We start from the raw sequence: 19,159 nt of genomic DNA on the forward strand, positions 1-19,159 counted from the left end.
CAGGTTGGCTTATACAGTACACTGAACTGTCAGGGATCTGTCAGGGATTAATCTGATTTTAATAACTGGAGCTGAGTAAGAGGCACTAAAGAAAGTAAGTAAAATGCAAAGGATTTAATGCAAAGCCCATGGGTGTAAATGGACATTTCCTCTCATGCTAATGGACTTCGGATCAGGGCCATGGAGCCTAAGGTCAGCTTTGGCACGTTAAAGAATGTCTGTGGGAAGGCAATAACACAAAAGCATTGGTCTTTAGGGAAGCAGAGCAAAGGACTACAAAATGAGTTCACAGAAACTAACTGGAATTCAACCCACTGTGGAAAATGGGAAGGGTGCTGGAGAAGCTGCACGGTAGCTTCTTTCCAGCAAGGCTGAATAAGCCAAAGGGCAGCGTGTATCAGTGTGCTGAGTGGAGCAGTGCTGGCTAGTGCCAGATATGAAGAGAGGGGGTTAGCAAAAATAAAGGACCTGGGAAGGGTAAGAATGGGTGGAGTTAGAAATCGGTCTGTGAGAGTGAAGGCAAGAAGCAATAAAAAAATTAGCAATGAATGGAATAAGTAGGCATATTTTTTTAAACAGACATTCTTTGGTTTTCTGCCGTTAAATTGGGGTCCCACAAAGAATCAAGTAATCTTTCTTCTCTATGCCTCTGCTGTCCAGTCTGTCTATTTAGAGAGAGTAACTCCAGGTAGGTCTTATCACTCACAAGGCATTTACAGGACATAAAATTCAACCTCCCCTGCTCTTATGTGGGGCTTTCCTTGCACTACTTCAGTATAGTAACACATGAAAATACAAACCAGAACACCCGAAACCCTAGAATTGTGTGAAATATTGCATCATCTTAAAATGAGGAAGATGTTAAAATTCCTAACAATTATTTTGCTTCAGACTCTATAAAGAAAAATTAAGAGTTACCGAAATCATGCATCATTTTATCAGGACTGTCCACAGACTCACTGTCAGGTACGCAGGAAAAACCCCCTTATTTTCATGGCTGATTATTCATGTTGGCTATACAATATAAGATCTCTCAAAATTTTTTTTACTTAAGCAATTGTTGCGTATCTATCAGAAAAATCAGGCTTCTTTAACGTGCCTGGTTGTTCTCTTCCTTCTCCCAAACTGAGGTTCATTTATTACCTCTGAAAAATCATGATTCAAATGAGCCAAAGTGGATTTGGAGATGTAGCTGATAAAAATACAAAGTAGCATGCATAGAAGGAAGGTTGGAAAGAGAGGAACTTTTTGGCGAGTGAATATAAAATTTATATTTGAAATAAACGTTAGAGTTCTGGAGAGAAGCAAACATTAAATTACCCTATTAGTACGGACTATTCAGCCATCCATCTAGTTTAGTGTCTTGTCTTCAGTAGTGACCTATTGCAGACGATAAATGTGAGGGAGGAGGAACAGGAGGGGATGAAAGGAAGACAGAGAAGGAGAAGGGAAAGGAATCAAAACAGGCCAAAAAAGAGATCTATATAACTATAGCTCCCATGCATACTGCGTACTACTCGATTAGAGAGTGGCTTTTCTCCTGACCCCAAGCTGATGATCAAAATATGCCCTGAAGCACAAGGATTGGTAGCCCTTGTAATTTTGATCCTAGCTTGTGTCAGTGCATATGCTATTCTGTTTCATGTCAATGCCTAATCCTTTTTGATACTTACTAAGCTATTTAAGTCAATAATATCCCATGGCACTGAGTGTCGCATGTTAATTATATGGCTCATAAAACATATAACCTGATATCATTGCAAATTTGTTCTATTTTAATGTCACTGAGTGCTCTCTTCTGTTCTGAGACAGGGTCAGGAGGCATGTCCAAATGGCCAGCCCTCTTCTATACATCTCTGCTCTTCAGTGCTGAGGGTCACTGTCCCCAGGGGAGTTCACACAACAGAGGGGGTGGCTGCGGTCTGGCAGGGTCTCAGTGCCCCCAGGCAGGCTCTGTGTACCCGCTGGTGGCCCACCTGGTTCCTCAGCTCCCCCAGTGACTCATGGGGACACTTGGCTTTCACTGGAACTTTTGCAAGCCACCTAGACATGAGGTATTTTCCTCTCGGCTTGAAGTGCTTGAGACTTTGGATTTCAGAAGCACGGCTTAGGTCCCCAACTAGGAAAGGGAAGTATTCGGTACACATTCAGCTCATTTAGTTGCCATAAACTCACTCTGCACAGTCTTTTCTCTGGAGCCTTATCCTACCTTTACTGAGGGATCAATACCAGGTTTATTGACCGACTTCACAGTCTGTTCAGGACACATGATATAGGCAAAGCCTGGTGGAGGAGAACACATGGACAGTCTTGAATAGCTGAGTACTTCACCTGCAGACCCATACCGAAGGGGCTGCAGCAGCCTGATTTTATGTTTCTCATCTCATGGAAATCCAAGTCCCTCCAATACTAGCCTGACCTCTAGGTTAGAAACTGAGTGAGCTCCAGAAGAGTAGCCTTTCCAGCCTTCTCTTCGAACCTTTCTTTGCTAGAGAGATACCACTAAACAATTTCTGAATGCTGAGCTGCAATGTCTACTGTCTGCTCTCTAAACTGATCAGTTCCACAAAATATTTATGCTTTTATCATATCTAAACTATCCTTTGCAATGTATCAATAGGACCCTATAGAAAAAAAAACAGTGAGGATTATGGAAACCAAACAAATGTTCTGAGCAGTAAGAACAATTTCCTCTAATTCTGTATTTTTATCACTATTAATAGTATTGCATTCAAAGAATTTCAAGTTTTCATTCCTATCTTCTTGAAACTGGACGATGTCAGTTGTTAATCAGGTGAAGAGCACGGTTTCCTACCATTTATATGTCAACAAGGTCATGTTCCACGAATTCCTGTAGTAATTATCCAGTAACAATAACTAGTATGTCAAAATCACCCTCAGATGAGCTTAGCCTCAAAATGTTTCATGTCTGTTGCCTCCCTTGGTGAGGGGATGGCAGAGAAGCAGATTTTTGTGCTTCACCAGAGCAAGTGAACAGATCTGCGTGTCCAGTGCTGAGTGTAGTTTAATACTGTCTTTGGACGGCTCTGCTGTCACTGAAGGGTTACTGTGTTGGTATACGATAGTGGGGAAGCATCTTGAACATTCATTTGAATATGGCCATCGCAGTGGAATGTCCAGGGGCTATTTTAAGATTCACACTGTTTGTTTAAACAAGATTGTGTGACTCAATGACTGTTATGTAAAGGATGAACGCAGATTTCTCCCTATATCCCAGATATCCCTACCAACTTAAAATATTGTATGGTGTTATACATTACTGATTATTGAGTGAATACTGAAAACTAATGACATGTCCTAGGGTGGGGTCTCCCTCATTTTTTAAATGAGATCTCTGTCCAGGGGAAGGCTAGTACTGCAAAAAAGATGACGGATGGACAGTCCTCATGAGCTGAATGCTGTCTTTCACAGCATTGAGAAGAATATGAACAAGCAACTCCTTCATTGCTGTGGGTCACCCATAACCAAAAGGAATGAGAAATGAGCAGTTTGGTTTCTGTGGGTCAGTCATTGCTATCTATTGCTACTGCTAAAAAAAAGACTTCCATTTAGTGCCAGCTACAACAAATTTTGTTTCTTTGCTTTTTAAAATGGAGCACAGATCACTGGGAAAACCTCCAATTTCACTCTCATCACTAAAGTCATCATAACATTTGGCCACTACTAGCTCTGTTTGAATTCAACTCAAATGAAAGATAAATTTCATGTATCTCACACTATCCATCTTGCAATTCCTTCCTCTTGTCATCTCAGCTGAATTTATGGTATGATCCTTGGGGAGATGCTAAATTTTTTCCATTAAATTCTCAGTTAGGTCTTGATTTAAATGGCTGTGGATTATTGTCCTAGAATAAGACTGCTAGACACCAAACCTACACTGAAGTGTCTGTAGACACTTGAGATTACAGAGACCAAATCATTCCCTTGGGGAATCTGCCGTCATACAGTATCTCGAAAGATCAGTCTCTAACTGCAGTCTCTTCAGAACACAGCGTCTGTCTGGTCTTGTTTGGTAAAATACTGTGCATGTCTAGTAGCATGCGATAGACTGATCAGTTTGAGCTGCATCAGCTCTCAAATCGTAACACCCTACCAGTTAAACATCAAACCAGGACTGGAGTTATTTAATGCTATCACAAAAAGGGGAAGTTATTGAAAAAAATACAGTGTTTTGCTTTCTTCCAACTTAAATATAACTTAATAGCATTCCATAAAGCTTGACTATTTTTGTCAAACTTGCAGTTTGAAAGTTTTCAGTTTTGAAAAGAAGCACGCTGTGCTCATTACCCAAGTGGGAGTGCTGCATTATAATATGCAAAATGACAGAATCATCCAGTACCGGGATTCTCAATCCTTTTTCTCCTGAGAGATTAGTCTGAATCTGGGAGAGCTCACAAGCAATATTTAATCACCACAGCCTCCTGGACCATTACAAACCATGAAGTAGTATACCTCCACATCATAAATGTCACTGCCATAATTGGCATGAACTGGCCCCTCCTGGCAGTCTCAGGAAGTCAACGTTTACAGAGCCTGCGCTTTCCTGTCATCACCGGGCAGAAGTCCTTTCAACTGAGGACTAAGGCAGGAAGGGTGTATTTTCACTAACAATGTCCACGGTACAAATACAAAGGAGTAGATGCAGAAGCAATCAGTCTCCAAAGTATTTCACCAGCACTTTCACCAGCGCTAAACTCTCAAATAGCACCTGTTAGCAGAAAATATTGGTTTTCATTTTTTCACCTCTGAATCCTCTTGGTCCAGTGCTTCATCTCCTCAGTTTAAACAGTAACTGTTTAAACATGACCTTGACATTTTTAAAGGAGCCTGTAAAACCTCTCTGCTGTAAAACAGCCAGATTAACATTTATGCATAGTTAAAAAAAATAAACACTTTAACCAAAATTGCCTGAATGTTTATGTGAGGGGAGAGATGGCTCACAGGACTCTCCAAAGAACATTGGCAGCAATTTCCTACCCTGAGTAAAATAAATTAATTAGCACACACATCCTGTTTAACATCAAAAGAAAATCTGGCTCCAAAGAACAATCCAAAGGAGCGGGCCTGTGAGTGTTTACAAACACAGCCTGAGCCAACAAGCGCAGCAAGAGGGTATTTGGGAACCACAGCAAAGCCTCCACCCAGTAGCTGGGCTCTCCAGTTTCTCCAGGGTTCAGTTCTGCCTGCGTGTGACGAACAGAGAACGCACAGTGAGAAAGATGGGCCTGATTTCCCAGCCAGAGCAATAGTAGAACGGTGATTTACGCTCCCCATTAACAGCCACAAAACCTGTGGGAATAAGTGAAGTAAATCATGTTTTACAATGAGAGAAATGAGGCGGAGCGTGGGACAGTGGCTCTCTCACGACCTCAGGGGAGTGCAGCAGCCACGGAAAGGCAGAATTCAGGTCGCTCCTCCAATATGAAAAGATACAGACGCTTTCCTATTGATCTTGATTTTGTGTGAAGATAATGCAGTGGTGCCACTCTGAATTAAATGTGCAGCTCTCACCAGATTTCTCCCCAAAACTGTGCCTTCAGCATGGAGTGCCATTTGCAATTAAAAACTCACTAAACCTGTGTTATGCTCCTGTGACACTTTTCTATGGAGTGGCTGCAAATGTTACTGCTTTCAATGCCTCCTTCTGAGTGTACTTTGTTCCTTGTATCTTGTTAATAAAAATAAAATGCAAAAGAAAAAAAGATGGTTCTTGACAGGTTAAAAAAATTATACCCAAGATCTGTCAGTTTGGGTTGGGATCCCTGTTAAGAATCCACCACACTGAGTCTGCAGTGACACAGACTTCCTGCCTTTGAAGGGCAGGAGGCAAATACACCTGACTGTGCGGAAACATAAATATTTGCACATTCAGAAGCTCTCAAAGTATCTAAAGGAATTTCTATACTGCAGAGGAAGGTATTATTTCCACGTTTAATGTCCTTACATTACATTCAAAAAGTACTAGCAAAAAATACGTCACAGCAGCAGAATACGATGCTAGCGCGTGGCTGTGTGTCTCTTGAATACTTGTAAATCACAGAAGTGCGTGCGAATGCATGAAGCAGAACTGTGTTTCTAGTCACAAAGATGTGGACAAGGTGACTCATGCTGAGGTGTGCATGTGTACATGCAACTGGATGGTGCGTAGCCTATGTGAGTCTATGTACTACAGCCCCATAAATGGGAACGAAAGCAGAGAGGCACCATAAACTGTGCAAGGATAAATGAAAGGCATCTTTACATATATATTCCAAGACGAAAACATGTCAGAATACGTAAAGGCCAAGGATCCAGACACAGCTAACTTAAAGCGAGCTCCCTACAGCAAAGAAGGATAGGCTAGTGGGTGGGTCAGAGAAAGAGTGACAAAGCATTTTATGTTTACATGAGAAAACAGATACTGTTGTTACAATTATGGGCGAAACTTCATTTAGCTTTTGGCTCCGAGTGTGCTTGGAAGAGGACATGAACTCTGTGATCCCACGCAGCTGTAGCACTGGGCTGTCATTCTGAAGGAAAGAGCAAGCTCCCTGTGGAAATCACACCTGCTGGCTGTAAATACAATCCACAGAACTAACATCTGTCTCAGCTTTGGCATCTGTCTCTGCTCCTAGGTGGGCATGGAGGTAGGTGAAAGCACTGTCTGGACTGTCCCTGTCTCCACTGGATGGCCCCCAAACCAGGGCTGGGATGGCGTCGGCCTGGGAGCTGGGGTAATTCGTTTGACAAATGCATGATGCTAGCTGAGGAGCTGAAAATCCTATTCCTAGCTCGCACTTCCCTTCAGCAGGGGGAACAGAGGAGTTCAAAACTTTTTTGTATTGCATGTCACTAGAAATACCATTACAGTATGAAACTCAAAAGTTTTACAGGCACACACAAAACTTTTGGAGCTCCCATATGATTCCATTTCTCTTGCTACAACAGGTTGTTTTGAGATTAGCTTCATATCATGCCCATATTTTTTTGTCAAGAACTTAGATGCTCTCTAAACCTAAATATTACCTATTTATTTCAATCTATATCTTCATTTTTGTCCAGACGTTATAATCCTCTTGTTCCCTTGGGATGGTATGCACTTCCTGGTAACTGAAACAGTTTCTTCATCATTTTCTAAAGCATATTTACCAAGACTGAAATCACAAAGGTGACTGCCTAGATCACCAGGTTTTGGGGCACATGGGACTGTCCAGTACAGGTGACAACAGACCTGCTTTAGTACCAGTAACTTTTGTACTTTTCTGTATATGAAACTTTGTGATGGGCAGTTTTGAGCTGTGATTCCTGCCCAGCTGATTTAGAGATGCAGCCTTCTTATAGACACCATGCACACTTCATGCATTAAATTTATATTTACTTGCTTGTCTTTGTCCACCTGCTAACAGGCCAAACATTGCAGAAATTTATTTGATTGCCAGAGACTAGGATCTTGTGTTTTCAACACCTTTCTCCCAACTAAAACTTTATTAGTTACTAAGTTTATAGCCAGTACAATAGCAAGGGTTGTATTACGTGAAAAGGACACTTATACTCAATGGCTTCTGGTTGCCCAAAGTCTACCATCCCACCATCTTAGCATAATGTTCTACCCAAACACACAACACATAGTTGCTCTAGCCATAGGCTAGTGCAAATGCAAGGCCCAGCAACAGCGTCATTCAGAATTCAAGCCTCCAGTGTAACTTCTCCAAATGCCAGCACAGGCTGACAGTCAACAATGTCCTGCACACACTGGACTTGTGTGCAACCCTGTCCACGTGAGTTGCTTCTGGAACAGTTTTAGGAACAGGAGCAGAGGACAAGTGACCTTCAGGACTCGCCTGAGGTTTTCAGCACCACCTGGGAAGCGCGCATGCCCTTTGGGAATGATCCCATCGCCATGTGAGTGCATCCAGCACAAGTGGGAGGAGTAGCACTGCTGAGTGCTTAGTCCATGAAGACCAGCCCGTAGTGTATACAGGAAGTTTTGCAGCAGTAAAGATTTAAGAAGCAACAAGGAAAAATATGCAAGCTACATACAGTTAAAACAGATGTGGAACATCTGAGTGGAAGGTGAGAAAGAGAAAAAGTTTCAGGGACTAAAGAAACAGTCCTGCTACTACTGACTCAAAAAAGAGGCCACTGGGGGAGAAACAGCAATCCGTTGCCAATGCAATTTAGCATTTATAAAACAAGTATCTCAAGTCCTACAGGTAGCAGTGAGAAGGGAATGTCATCAGGATATCCCAGTACACAAAACCGGGAAAGACAGTCCAAACCAAATGGCTTCAAATTCCTTCCTTAACAGTCAAAGAATGTTAGTAGAAAGGAGGAGAGCCTCAGCTGAATTGTGTGCTGCACTGGAAGAGTTTTGATCACCAGTCAAGTGTTGAGATGCTCAGACGTCCTCAAGAAAGCATCGCCGAGAGACACCCAGCGGCAGCGGCTGCCTTGGCCCTGTGGAGCTGCTGCGGGGCCTGAGGGAGAAGGCAACGGTGAAGGCTTGCTGCGAGGGGAGCTGAGGCCGGGTAACTGGGCACATAAACCTCTCCGAGGTGTAGAGACCCCACCTGCCAAGATCTCTAGACTGCCCAAGGATTAAAACCACATCCACAACAATCGTTTTAGACTATTTAATCCTAATGGTTTAATTAGCTAAGAAAACACTTCCAGTTCAATGGGTTATGAATTACCCACATTGCAAAACTATATTCCTTTCAATCAGCTTCAGCTGTGTGTCTTACTCTTCACATTACAACTTCTGCTTTTATTGTCCTCTGCGCCTGTAAAACCTTCTTTGTGCTCATTTCTTAGTGTTCCTTTGTTAAAGTCTAACCTTACAATCGGATCTTGAAGTAGGTGACCCTGCCTTCTCATCGTAAATCATTTCCTCTACTGAACGGTTATTGTGCCTTCTTGGAAGTAAACAGAGCTCTTTGGAGGTGGGCTACTTACTTGCACAGGTTAGCAAGTATTTCCACAGTGATATACAACAAAAAAATGAGATAATAAAAGAGTTGGAATAATAAGTCATGGCCGGACAACATTACACCTAATCAAGGCAAAAAAGTATTTGGAAAAAGGACTCAGAAGAAATTTCTCCCTTTTCTGTGTCACTTATCTCAATGGAGTAATCAGAAACCCTCATCTAGATTCATTTTCCTAGTTTTAAAGATATTTTTGTCACTTATGAAATTATCCCTATTACTCAGTATTTTTTAACTATTTAAAAGAGAATTGATGGATATTCATGAATATATTTGAGGAAAATACCTGATTTATACAAGATAGCCAAGTACGTATTTTCAAATTTAATTTCTAAGAATCTATTTAAGACAGTCTTTTAATACTACATATAAAAAAGAGGGGAAAAACACAAGAGAAAATGTAGAAGCATCCCCCACGATCCCATCATAATTGACTTAAGTAATTTTTCCTGAAAATTACTTCAGGTTTAACATCAGGCTGGGCTAGCTATGAGGTACTCATTTCTTATGTGTGCACCTCAGAAAGCTCCTGCTGCAAAACATTTCTAAGCATGAGGATGCACAACAACAAACAAACTAACCTATCTCGATTATTAATTTCTTGTGTTTTTCAGAAAATAATCATGCCATACCATGTTTGTATATACACTGTGACAGATGATAAATCAAAGACCCAAAAGCATATATTTCAGCGACCAGGAGGAGTGTACTGTGAATTAAGGTTTTCCAGGCTGAAGGTGCTACTTGCTTCTGATATGGGTCACACTACAGGCGGGAGAACTTCTAACCACTGGTTTTAGCTGTTTTGACTGGACAACCTTTGCTGAAATCCCAATCTCCACAAGGGATATCTCTATAGGCTCCCTTCAAATAGCTCTCTACTAGGAGAGGATAATAAGGGGAAAATCAACATGCCTATATATATTGGGGGGGGGGAGGGGTAGAAAGAGAAAAAGACTCCAAAGAGATCTAAAGTAAAAAGAGACAAAACTCTGGCAACTGGAGGTGTGTGTGGGAAAGAATTTACTTAATAACCTCAAGTAATGGCCCCAGTGTTAATAAGTCCAGGAGGTGCAAAGAACCAGACCAGATCCGATGGGGAGGTATTCCAGCATAAGAGAAATTCTTGAAACAACAAGCACACAGCTTGCACTTGAGAAATAAATCTGATCATGGTTACTGTAATTACACAAGCGCACACTGCCCCCAGAAGGCAGCAGCCCACGGTTCTCCACTCTTGCTTTTTTCTGCTGCTTCTCGCTTGCCTGCACTAACATTTATTGCGGATAAATGTCAAGTGATGCTTGTGGGGAAAAAAATCCCAGCTTCATGTATGAAGTGATGGCCTGTGAGCTGACCATTACTATTCACAAGTAAGAAGGGCAACAAGAATAGCCAAATATATGGAATGCCGCTCTAACAGATAAGATTAAGTAAGCTGTGACTCTTCAAATTAGAAAGGAAACAAATCAAACAAATAAAAAGTGATGTGAAACTTGCATATAAAATAACAAAGGGATTCAGAAGAAGAAAGAAGAGAAAGCAACTGTGATAAATGCTACAAACTTATACTTTCCATTAGGAAGCTAATCCTGGTATTTTTCCCTGGAATTCACCTAGCCAGGTAGCTTTAGACTTGCTAGATGAGTAACAGGCTAATAGGTCTTAGAACAACAGGGTGCCATGGTCCTCCAGAGTTCCTCACATCTCTGCTGCCAAAGAGTACATTGGGGCCTGTCTTACCTACAGAAAGACACTCCTCCCCAAGTGGTCTGCCCCGACCTCCACCGACTCATAAGCAGCACTCACCACCATTCCTACCCCGCCAGCCTGAGCCCTGGGGTATGAAGGTGGCATTGACCGGGCAGAACTGAGCTAGTACTTCCTGAAGGAGTTGGGTAAGATCTCATGGTCCCAAGCAGGCTCCCAACGCTCCCTCCAGCCAGCAGCTAGGCCTGCACAGATTGACGACAGCCCTCAGCAGAGGTACATAGCCCTTGGGAGAACCAAGAGAACCCATCTTAAGATATGAAACTGGCTCCCACCTTCAGTTCAGTTTTTTGCATGATCTTCTCACTTGGTTTGTATTTATTGATATATTATTTTCCTCTGAAGCCTGAAAGAGCTTTAAAGTCTTTTCCAACCTTCCCCTCTGTAGAACACACACATATCTACAGTAATGCAATTCCCTTTGCCGTTTCCTAACAGGCTTAAAATGTTGAATTCTGGTCCCGCAAGGCACTTTGCTGTGAACAGGCCTCGGTGCTTTCATAAATCCACCGTTCAGTAATAGCACAAACGTCACTGTTGGGGCGTGAAGGGAAGTGATCCAGAGGGATGCCTGACATATGTGAGCCGGGTGTGATGAAGAACAGAGCAATCTGAGAAGCCCACCAGCAAGTTGGTTGGGGTTCCTGCACATGGGCTGGGGCAATCCCAAGCACAAATAGAGGCTGGGTGGAGAACGGATTGAGAGCTGCCCCAAGGAGAGGGACTTGGGGATGTTGGTGAATGAGAAGCTCAAGAATGACCTGACAATGCGCATTCACAGCCCAGAAATCCAACTGTATCCTGGGCTGCATCAAAAGCAGCATGGACAGCAGGTCGAGGGAGGTGATTCTGCCCCTCTACTCTGTTCTCGTGAAACCCCACCTGGACTACTGTGTCCAGCTCTGGGGCCTCCAACATAAGAAGGACATGGGCCTGTTGGAGTGGGTCCAGAGGTGGACCATGAAGATGATGAGAGAACGGGAGCACCTCTCCTATAAAGACAGGCTGAAAGAGTTGGGGTTGTTCAGCCCGGAGAAGAGAAGGCTCCAGGAAGGCTCCAGGAAGCAACCTTCCAGTACCTAAAGGGGGCCTAACCCTACCTCTTTATGAGGAAGGGTAGTGATAGGACAAGGGGTAATGGGTTTAAACTGAAAAAGGCTAGTTTTAGATTAGATATTAGGAAGAAATTCTTTACCGTGGGGGTGTTGAGACACTGGAACAGGTTGCCCAGGGAAGCTGTGGATGCCCCATCCCTGGAGGTGTTCAAGGCCAGGCTGGATGGGGCTTTGAGCAGCCTGGTCTAGTGGGAGGTGTCCCTGCCCAGGGCAGGGGGGGTTGGAACTAGATGATCTTTAAGGTCCCTTCCAACCCGAACCATTCTGTGATTCTATGATTCTAAGTGCATTCCATACACCTGGAAGAGCGACGGAAATACTCGCATGCGAGTGCGAAACCCACGCGATGACCCCGGACCCGCTGGGAGGGTGGGAAGGGCGCCTGGTACCGTGCTGTGCCGGGCGGCGGCCACCAGGGGGCGCCCCCGCCCGGTGCCACCGCCCCTGGTGCCGGCCGGCGGAGGGTGGCGGGTCCCGGCGGGGAGCGGAGCCCGGGCAGCCCCCAGGATGCGGCGGGGCTCGCTGCTCCTCGGGTGCGGGCAGAGTCACAAAAGGACTTGTTTTTATGAGTTGGGTATTCAAAATCTTACAGGGCAGCGACTTCTTTTCGAGTGGTACTTTGTGTCCTTCTCAGTCTGTGAAATTTTACTCAAAAATTTTAAGGACGCAACCTGCTCAAACTTGTTCAAAAATTTACACTGACAGAAACATTTAAAATAAGATGACTGGGTTTATGCAGGCCGTACAAATTGCAGGGGTTTGGATTTTCTACTGCGCCAACAGCAACTCAAGATTCCTGTAAACCTAAAACTTGCCCCAATTCAGCCCGTAGTGTGGACGATGAGAACTGAGCACCGACCCACATGGTAAGGCTTGGTGTGGCTCTGAGGTGTAAGAGGGAACAGTTGCGTGTGGTGCTTGCCTTCCTCAAATCACTGTTCTTCACAGCCTAATTCCTGCAATGCCCCAGCAAGTAATCAACAAATCCAATCAAAATTGGGAATTTCCTGCAAGACACTTAATTGCAAACTCAACGAGAAGGAGGAATTGAACAAAGGGATAAAACAACATGTGACACGGCACATTTCTGTGACAACATCCAGTTTAAATGTAACACAGGCTGTAAGAGCTTGTCATTCTTGAAAAGTTATTTTCAAATAAAGGATCTGTTTGTGAACTAATGCACCTTGCAAGAGTTGTGACCAGTAAGACAAGACCAACGCCATCAGACAATTTACATTCATAAACACAGGCCTGGAGCTGTCAGATTTTCAGTTGCTGGCTCCACAGTGGCCTCAGACAAGCCTCACACTTCTTGTTTCTATCTGTTTATTTGAGAGATGATGATAGCACTTATCTCTCCTATAAATCGCATACAGGGTTATGACTGACAACTGGTGTATAAAGGATGAAGACTTGCTAACAGTCACTGAAGTTATGCCAACTAGCAACCCCACAATTGCATTCTGTTCTTGCTGTGGGTGTATTCATTTAGCTAATGAATATCAGTGTCTGGGATTAACCAGACAAACCTGTAGCCAGTGAGAAATGAATACAATATAGGGTGTGCATCCCTCTCAGCAATCCGTGATTAATACTTGTTTCTACTAGAGTTTATGCTTTTCATAAACTCCAGAATAATAAGCCCCAGTGTGCTCAGGGGAATTGATTTTTCTGGATTCAGTACTCTGGAGGTTGTGGCTCCCAAGGTGGGAGGGCAAACAAAAAATTGGGAGAAAATCACTTTTGCTGTGTTTTGAACCTAAATGTGCATCCCCGTTGCAAACAGGAGGAGGGGCTGTTGTTTGCAGTTTAGAGTTCCCAGGGCTGTTTGCCATGGCCAAGGGAAATGTTTACTACAGCTGTAATATGTTACGTGCTGTTGATTTTAATTGCTTTTCAAAATGTGAAGACAACTGTGATATTTGGAAGAGATGGGAGAGCTGCACTAATAAGCTCTATTCTACAGCAGATCTAGTTCACACTGTGCCATGCAGGCTTCTCTGCAAAATTTTGCCAGTACCCTGGGGAGTAGGGAAGGAAAGGACGGATCTCAGGCATGTCCTACCCAGCCAAAGAAGTGAGCCTGATTAACTGCACATCTTGGAGCTGTATCAACGGAGGCCTATGTGCTTTCTTATAAGACCCTACAGTAAAAGCAGCTCACTATAGCTACAGAGCTATGGAGCTACTGCATTAACCCTTATTGTGAGTAAAAGCAACCCTGAATCTCAGATTTGGCAAAAGTTATTTGGTCTGATTGTGAACTGTCCTGGCAATTAGTGGCATGGGTAGCCAGCCATGCACCTTAGTTGAGGGCTTAGAGGCGTTCCTCAAACCTTTGGGAACAGTCCAGTTCTAGGCTAATGTCCATCTGGAGGCTGTTCCCAAAAGATTTCAGACCCTGGTCCCAGATGGTGACGTATGAAGGAAATTCATTACTTCCTTCCGCTGGGCAATTGGTATTCTGGGATTTTGACTCACCTAGAAGTGGGTTGGAGGTGCAGTGGGGGTGTTGATTACAGCTGGGCGCTCTTGAGTGATGGGAAATGTTGCAATTTGCTTCATCCAGCCGCTTGGAATCCAGATGCGTAGGCTTCTTCTTGGGGCTTGTGTGGAGTCTCAGGCCCAAACGTGGAGTGCGTTTCTCACTAGCAAGAGATGAACCAAATGTCAGATGGTTAGGAAGCTTTGCCTCAGCAAAGCTGTACCACACAGACCACGCAGCCAGGTTTTTTTTTTTTGCAGCTGTGAGCAAACCTAGCACTAAAATCAGAAAAAACATCAGCAAGACAACTAGTGGAAACTGGCAGATTCAAACAGAGCAATGGAGCAAATCTATACCCTGCCGCTCCTGGATAACCGGATACTTTACAATAAAACTGAATGTTAATAGGATTTTCAGTCATGACTCCCAGTTTCTATTTCTCCATAAGAGCTAGGTGTGACTTCTCTGTACGCAAGGTGCTTAGCTCAAACTGCTGCACCAGAAGTTACATGTCTATTTAGAAGTACAAGTGGGTCACAAATACAGACTGATTTTCAGAAATGCTCGAGTTCCCAGTAATTTCAAAGCAAGCTGTGGATGTTCAGTATCTCTCAGGAAAAAATAAAATAAAATAAAATCAGTCTGCTATTTAATTCTTGGGAGACTGACCTCAAACATGCTGGCTCACCTCTCATTTGACCTCTCTGAGACCTGTTTTCCTCCTCTAGATTATGTAAATAATGATATCTCACCTTGTAATTTGGCTGAATAATACTATGTCAATACTAGATGTGATTAATTGCTGTCTTTCTCACACATCAGGAATAGGCAAATCATTGATTTCACAATTTATAAAGATTTTGGCTTTTGAACTGTTTTATTTTGACAAATGGGTTGTACCGAAAAAAAACCAAAGTCTTGCAGTTACATACCTTGGTGAAATTATAGCCAAAGCCTTACTGATACGAGCGTTGTCTGTGAATAAACAGGCACTTTGTATTTCTTTGCATAAACAACTAGGTGCATGTCTGAACAAACAGAGACAAGTCCATGCTGGCCAGCATCACCACCCAGTCCCAGGTGCCAGCGCAACGTGGGACTGTGCAAGTTCTACCTGCCAGGGCGCTGCATGCAGCTCCCCTGCCCCAGGGTGTAGCTGCCTGGGCTCCAGCTCTGGCCTGACAGGGCTCGACTGTTACTTCTGCTCAGGAGCGGCGCTGAAGCTGAGTTGAGGGTAGGCATGTCCCTGGTCTCACACCTCCCTGCCTTGCCCAGCTCGTGGCCTGACCTCAGACGTGCCTCTACAGGCTCACCTGGCAGCTGGGCGCTTGCCCGCCCTGCTTGCCAATGCTGGCCGACAGTGGTCCAGCCTGTGTAGGCACAGCCCTGCCTGCCCTGCGGGGAGTCCCTGCTGCCAGCTCCCTTCCCTGGGGCTGCACCTGCCCCTGCTGCTCCCTGGCACCCAGGGCTTCCAAGCAGCCCTAGTCCCTTCTCACAAAGGGATCAGAGATGCAAAAAAAGGTTTCCCAATTATTTTTTAGCGTGAACAAGCAAATCATAGAATAGTTAGAGTTGGAAGGGACCTTAAAGGTCATCTAGTTCCAACTCCCCTGCCACGTGCAGGGACACCTCCCACTAGAAGTAGGTTGCAAATATATTTGACTGGTTTGGATAGGCAGAAGCCCCGTCATGCCTATGATGAGCTGGCTTAAACTTTATTGTGAATTGATACAAAAATTTGTGTTTAGATGGAAGGTTTTCCCAGAAACTCTGCTCTTACAAGGCAGCTGCCTAGCTGATTCTTGTAAATGAACTATGTCTAGGAAATACACAACAAAACTTCCTGTAATCTAATGTGGGGACTGCTGAGTGCTTTCAGCACACGTACACACCACCAGCTCCTCGCCGCACAGAGCTAGCCGGCGTGCTGCAGTGTCTGTAGGGGTGTAGTGTGCACAACCCCTGACTCACCGAGACAGCCCCAGTCAGTCTGAAACAAACCCACCTTGCCCATTACACTGCTAATAAAGACGCCACCCTGGCATCTGGGCCACACGGGCCTGCCTTTGCTAAGGCAGACGAAGCCATGCTAATGAACACCAACCGGCGTTCACCTGGTGTCATCCAACCCCAGTTAAACACCCTCAGGAGAGAGAGCAAAGTTGTAACTCACTGTTGTAGGCAATGCATTACATATCTATCTAAAGAAGAAAAGACACGCGGCAAAGCCTCTTCACTGGCTCAATAAAGAGATACTCGTTGTCACTATACTGAATAGAAGATTCAAAACAAATCTACTACCAGCTAACAATTTAGACATAGATGCTTAGAAATGTTACTTCACTTAGCTTGTACTTTTTGAGAGAAGGCATTGGGTGCTCTGTTTGTCTTGTGTTTGTACAGTAATTAGCACAATTGGCTTTGACCTGTAACCAATGTTCCTACAGCTATTCAATAGCTGAGGCATTTAAAAGATACCAGAAAATTGCCTAGTGCAACTGGCAGATAACCTCACTGGTTGTCACAGGGCAGACTAAGGACTGGATAGGACAGAGATGATAACTTTGAAAGAAAGGTAGAGGCACAATGGTAGGATAGTTTTGTGCCGTGCCTATACCCTATGAAATCTGAATAAAAAAAGAAAGCTTTTGAATAGTTGCTCTGTTTTAAAAAACAGACGCTATTTACCATATTGACCTAAAGGGAGAATGATGGAATCCAGAATGACCTGTGTTTTTCCAAGTAGCTTAACTTAAAAAGAAGCTAGACTTCCTTTTGGGTAAATACAGTAGCCAAGAATCAAAACTTGACAATATTAATGGCGTAACCCAAAGCAAAAAATATGTTATTTCAGGCCCATGTATTTCAGTGTAATATACTGAAATAATCTCAGCCATTGCATGATGATTGATTGCTGAGATTTTCCATATTATTAGTTTTACTCTGATTTACTCATTTTCTATATTTATACTTTTATAACACATTTTGGTGTTTCTGAGGCTAAACACTTTTTTTCCGGTGTCTTCTCTAACTAGTCATAGCTGAATGATGTGACCGATTAAAAATGGATTACGCTGCATGGGGTATTTCCATTATGTCTTGAGCCCGTGCCTAATAGCACCGTTTTTCTTACTACAAAATATTTTAGCTTCCTTGAGGAAGTCCAGTGACAGAGATGCAAACAAAGATTAAATTATCCAAACACAGATGCTCAAAAGCAAACATACAAGAACCTCAATATGAGGATCCTTAGAAAAGTAATGACTAAATTTGCTGGAGAACAAATATTACGAATAGCAGATTCAGGGGACATGCTGAGTCTCAGATTTTGTCCCTAGTTATCAAAGGAAGTCACTTCATAAAATCCTGTTTCTTAAAATGACCGACTTCCTCTGTGAAACAGAGAGAGGCTTTTTGTGTCATTTCATCATTTGGGAAGGTGCTCCAGACCAATAGCTGTGATCGTCAGAGAACTCCTTTCAATTTCCAGCCCAAAAATACTCGCAACCAGTGGACACTGTCTGTACAGTCTGTTCCGGGGTCCCCCTAAGTGACGTTTCTTGCATAAATAGCTCCTGCCCTGTAAACGCCAGTGGAGATGTACATCTTTTCCATCCGGCAGATGGTCATCTTTGTGACCTAAATAATTCTTCAAATCTCTTGAAACAGTAGTATACCCTCTACTCATTCAGTGCCCAGTTTACTACAAACTCACCTGTACATACCCTTGTTTAATACTTCTTGTTTCCTTGGATCCTCTGGTCTTGTCTCTGTATTTTTAGCTTTTTGCCCGAGTAAACATTGCATACAGTGTTAGCAGAGTCACCAGCTAGGTGAAAAGGAAGGAAGGAAGCCTCCTCCCAGCCTTTAACTGTATGCTAGGCCTTCATCCTCCTCTCACAGAAGCTACAGATGATGTGGCCCATGAACAGTGTTCAGCTAGGGAAGAGATCTTCAACTCAACAGACTGACGCTTGTTGAGCCTTACAGACAGAGAAGTCATTCCTAACATTCCTGACTATTATCAGAATTTGCAGTTACCTGCATTGAAAGATCATGTTTTAAGATGATGATTCAGGGAATTAATTTTAATAGATTTGGTTGGCAGTGAAAATAAATAATGTCTCTACAAAACATTGCAAGAATCATAAGGACAGACAAACCTTAAATTCGTGGGCTGGACATTTTAAATAACCTGACGGTAAAGAAGGTGCTTACAGCCAACTTGTGAGTCAGTGGCAGAGCTGGTAATAAAACTTAACTTTGCAACTCATGAATCAAGGGTCCCTCCAAGGCATAAAACTGGCTTCTATGGTAAAGCAGCATATGTGTGTTTTCAGAGCGAGAGAAGAGATGGAAAACCATGCTGATCACCTAACTTTCAGTTACCAGCCAGGTCAAAAGGCAGGATGCCAAACTGGGTAGATCAAATACTTTCATCTATGATGACACTCCTGTAAGCACGTGAAATATATAGCTGTCTTAACAGATTCTGTAATGGACTAGACCTCTCGTTATCCAGGCAACTTGAGTAGTTGCGTCATTTATAAGTAGGTATCTGTGAATTTCCCAGTTGATCAAAAGCAATTTTTTTATTAGCTCCTTGGTTTTCCCTCATTCTTGTCTTAGCCTGAAGAAAAGGAAAACCCCACACTGCCACATGACAGAGCAGGAAAACAGGCACAACAGAAAGCCCAGCATTGCTTAATGAATTGGGAAAGGAATGAGAATACCTGTCTCGTAGCTTTTTGTTTACAAGGTCCTTCCTCCAACACTACTTAGAGAGCACACATTTGCAC

The sequence above is a fragment of the Chroicocephalus ridibundus genome, chromosome 6 (assembly GCF_963924245.1).
Source record: "Chroicocephalus ridibundus chromosome 6, bChrRid1.1, whole genome shotgun sequence".
In the NCBI taxonomy this organism is placed as follows: domain Eukaryota; kingdom Metazoa; phylum Chordata; class Aves; order Charadriiformes; family Laridae; genus Chroicocephalus; species Chroicocephalus ridibundus.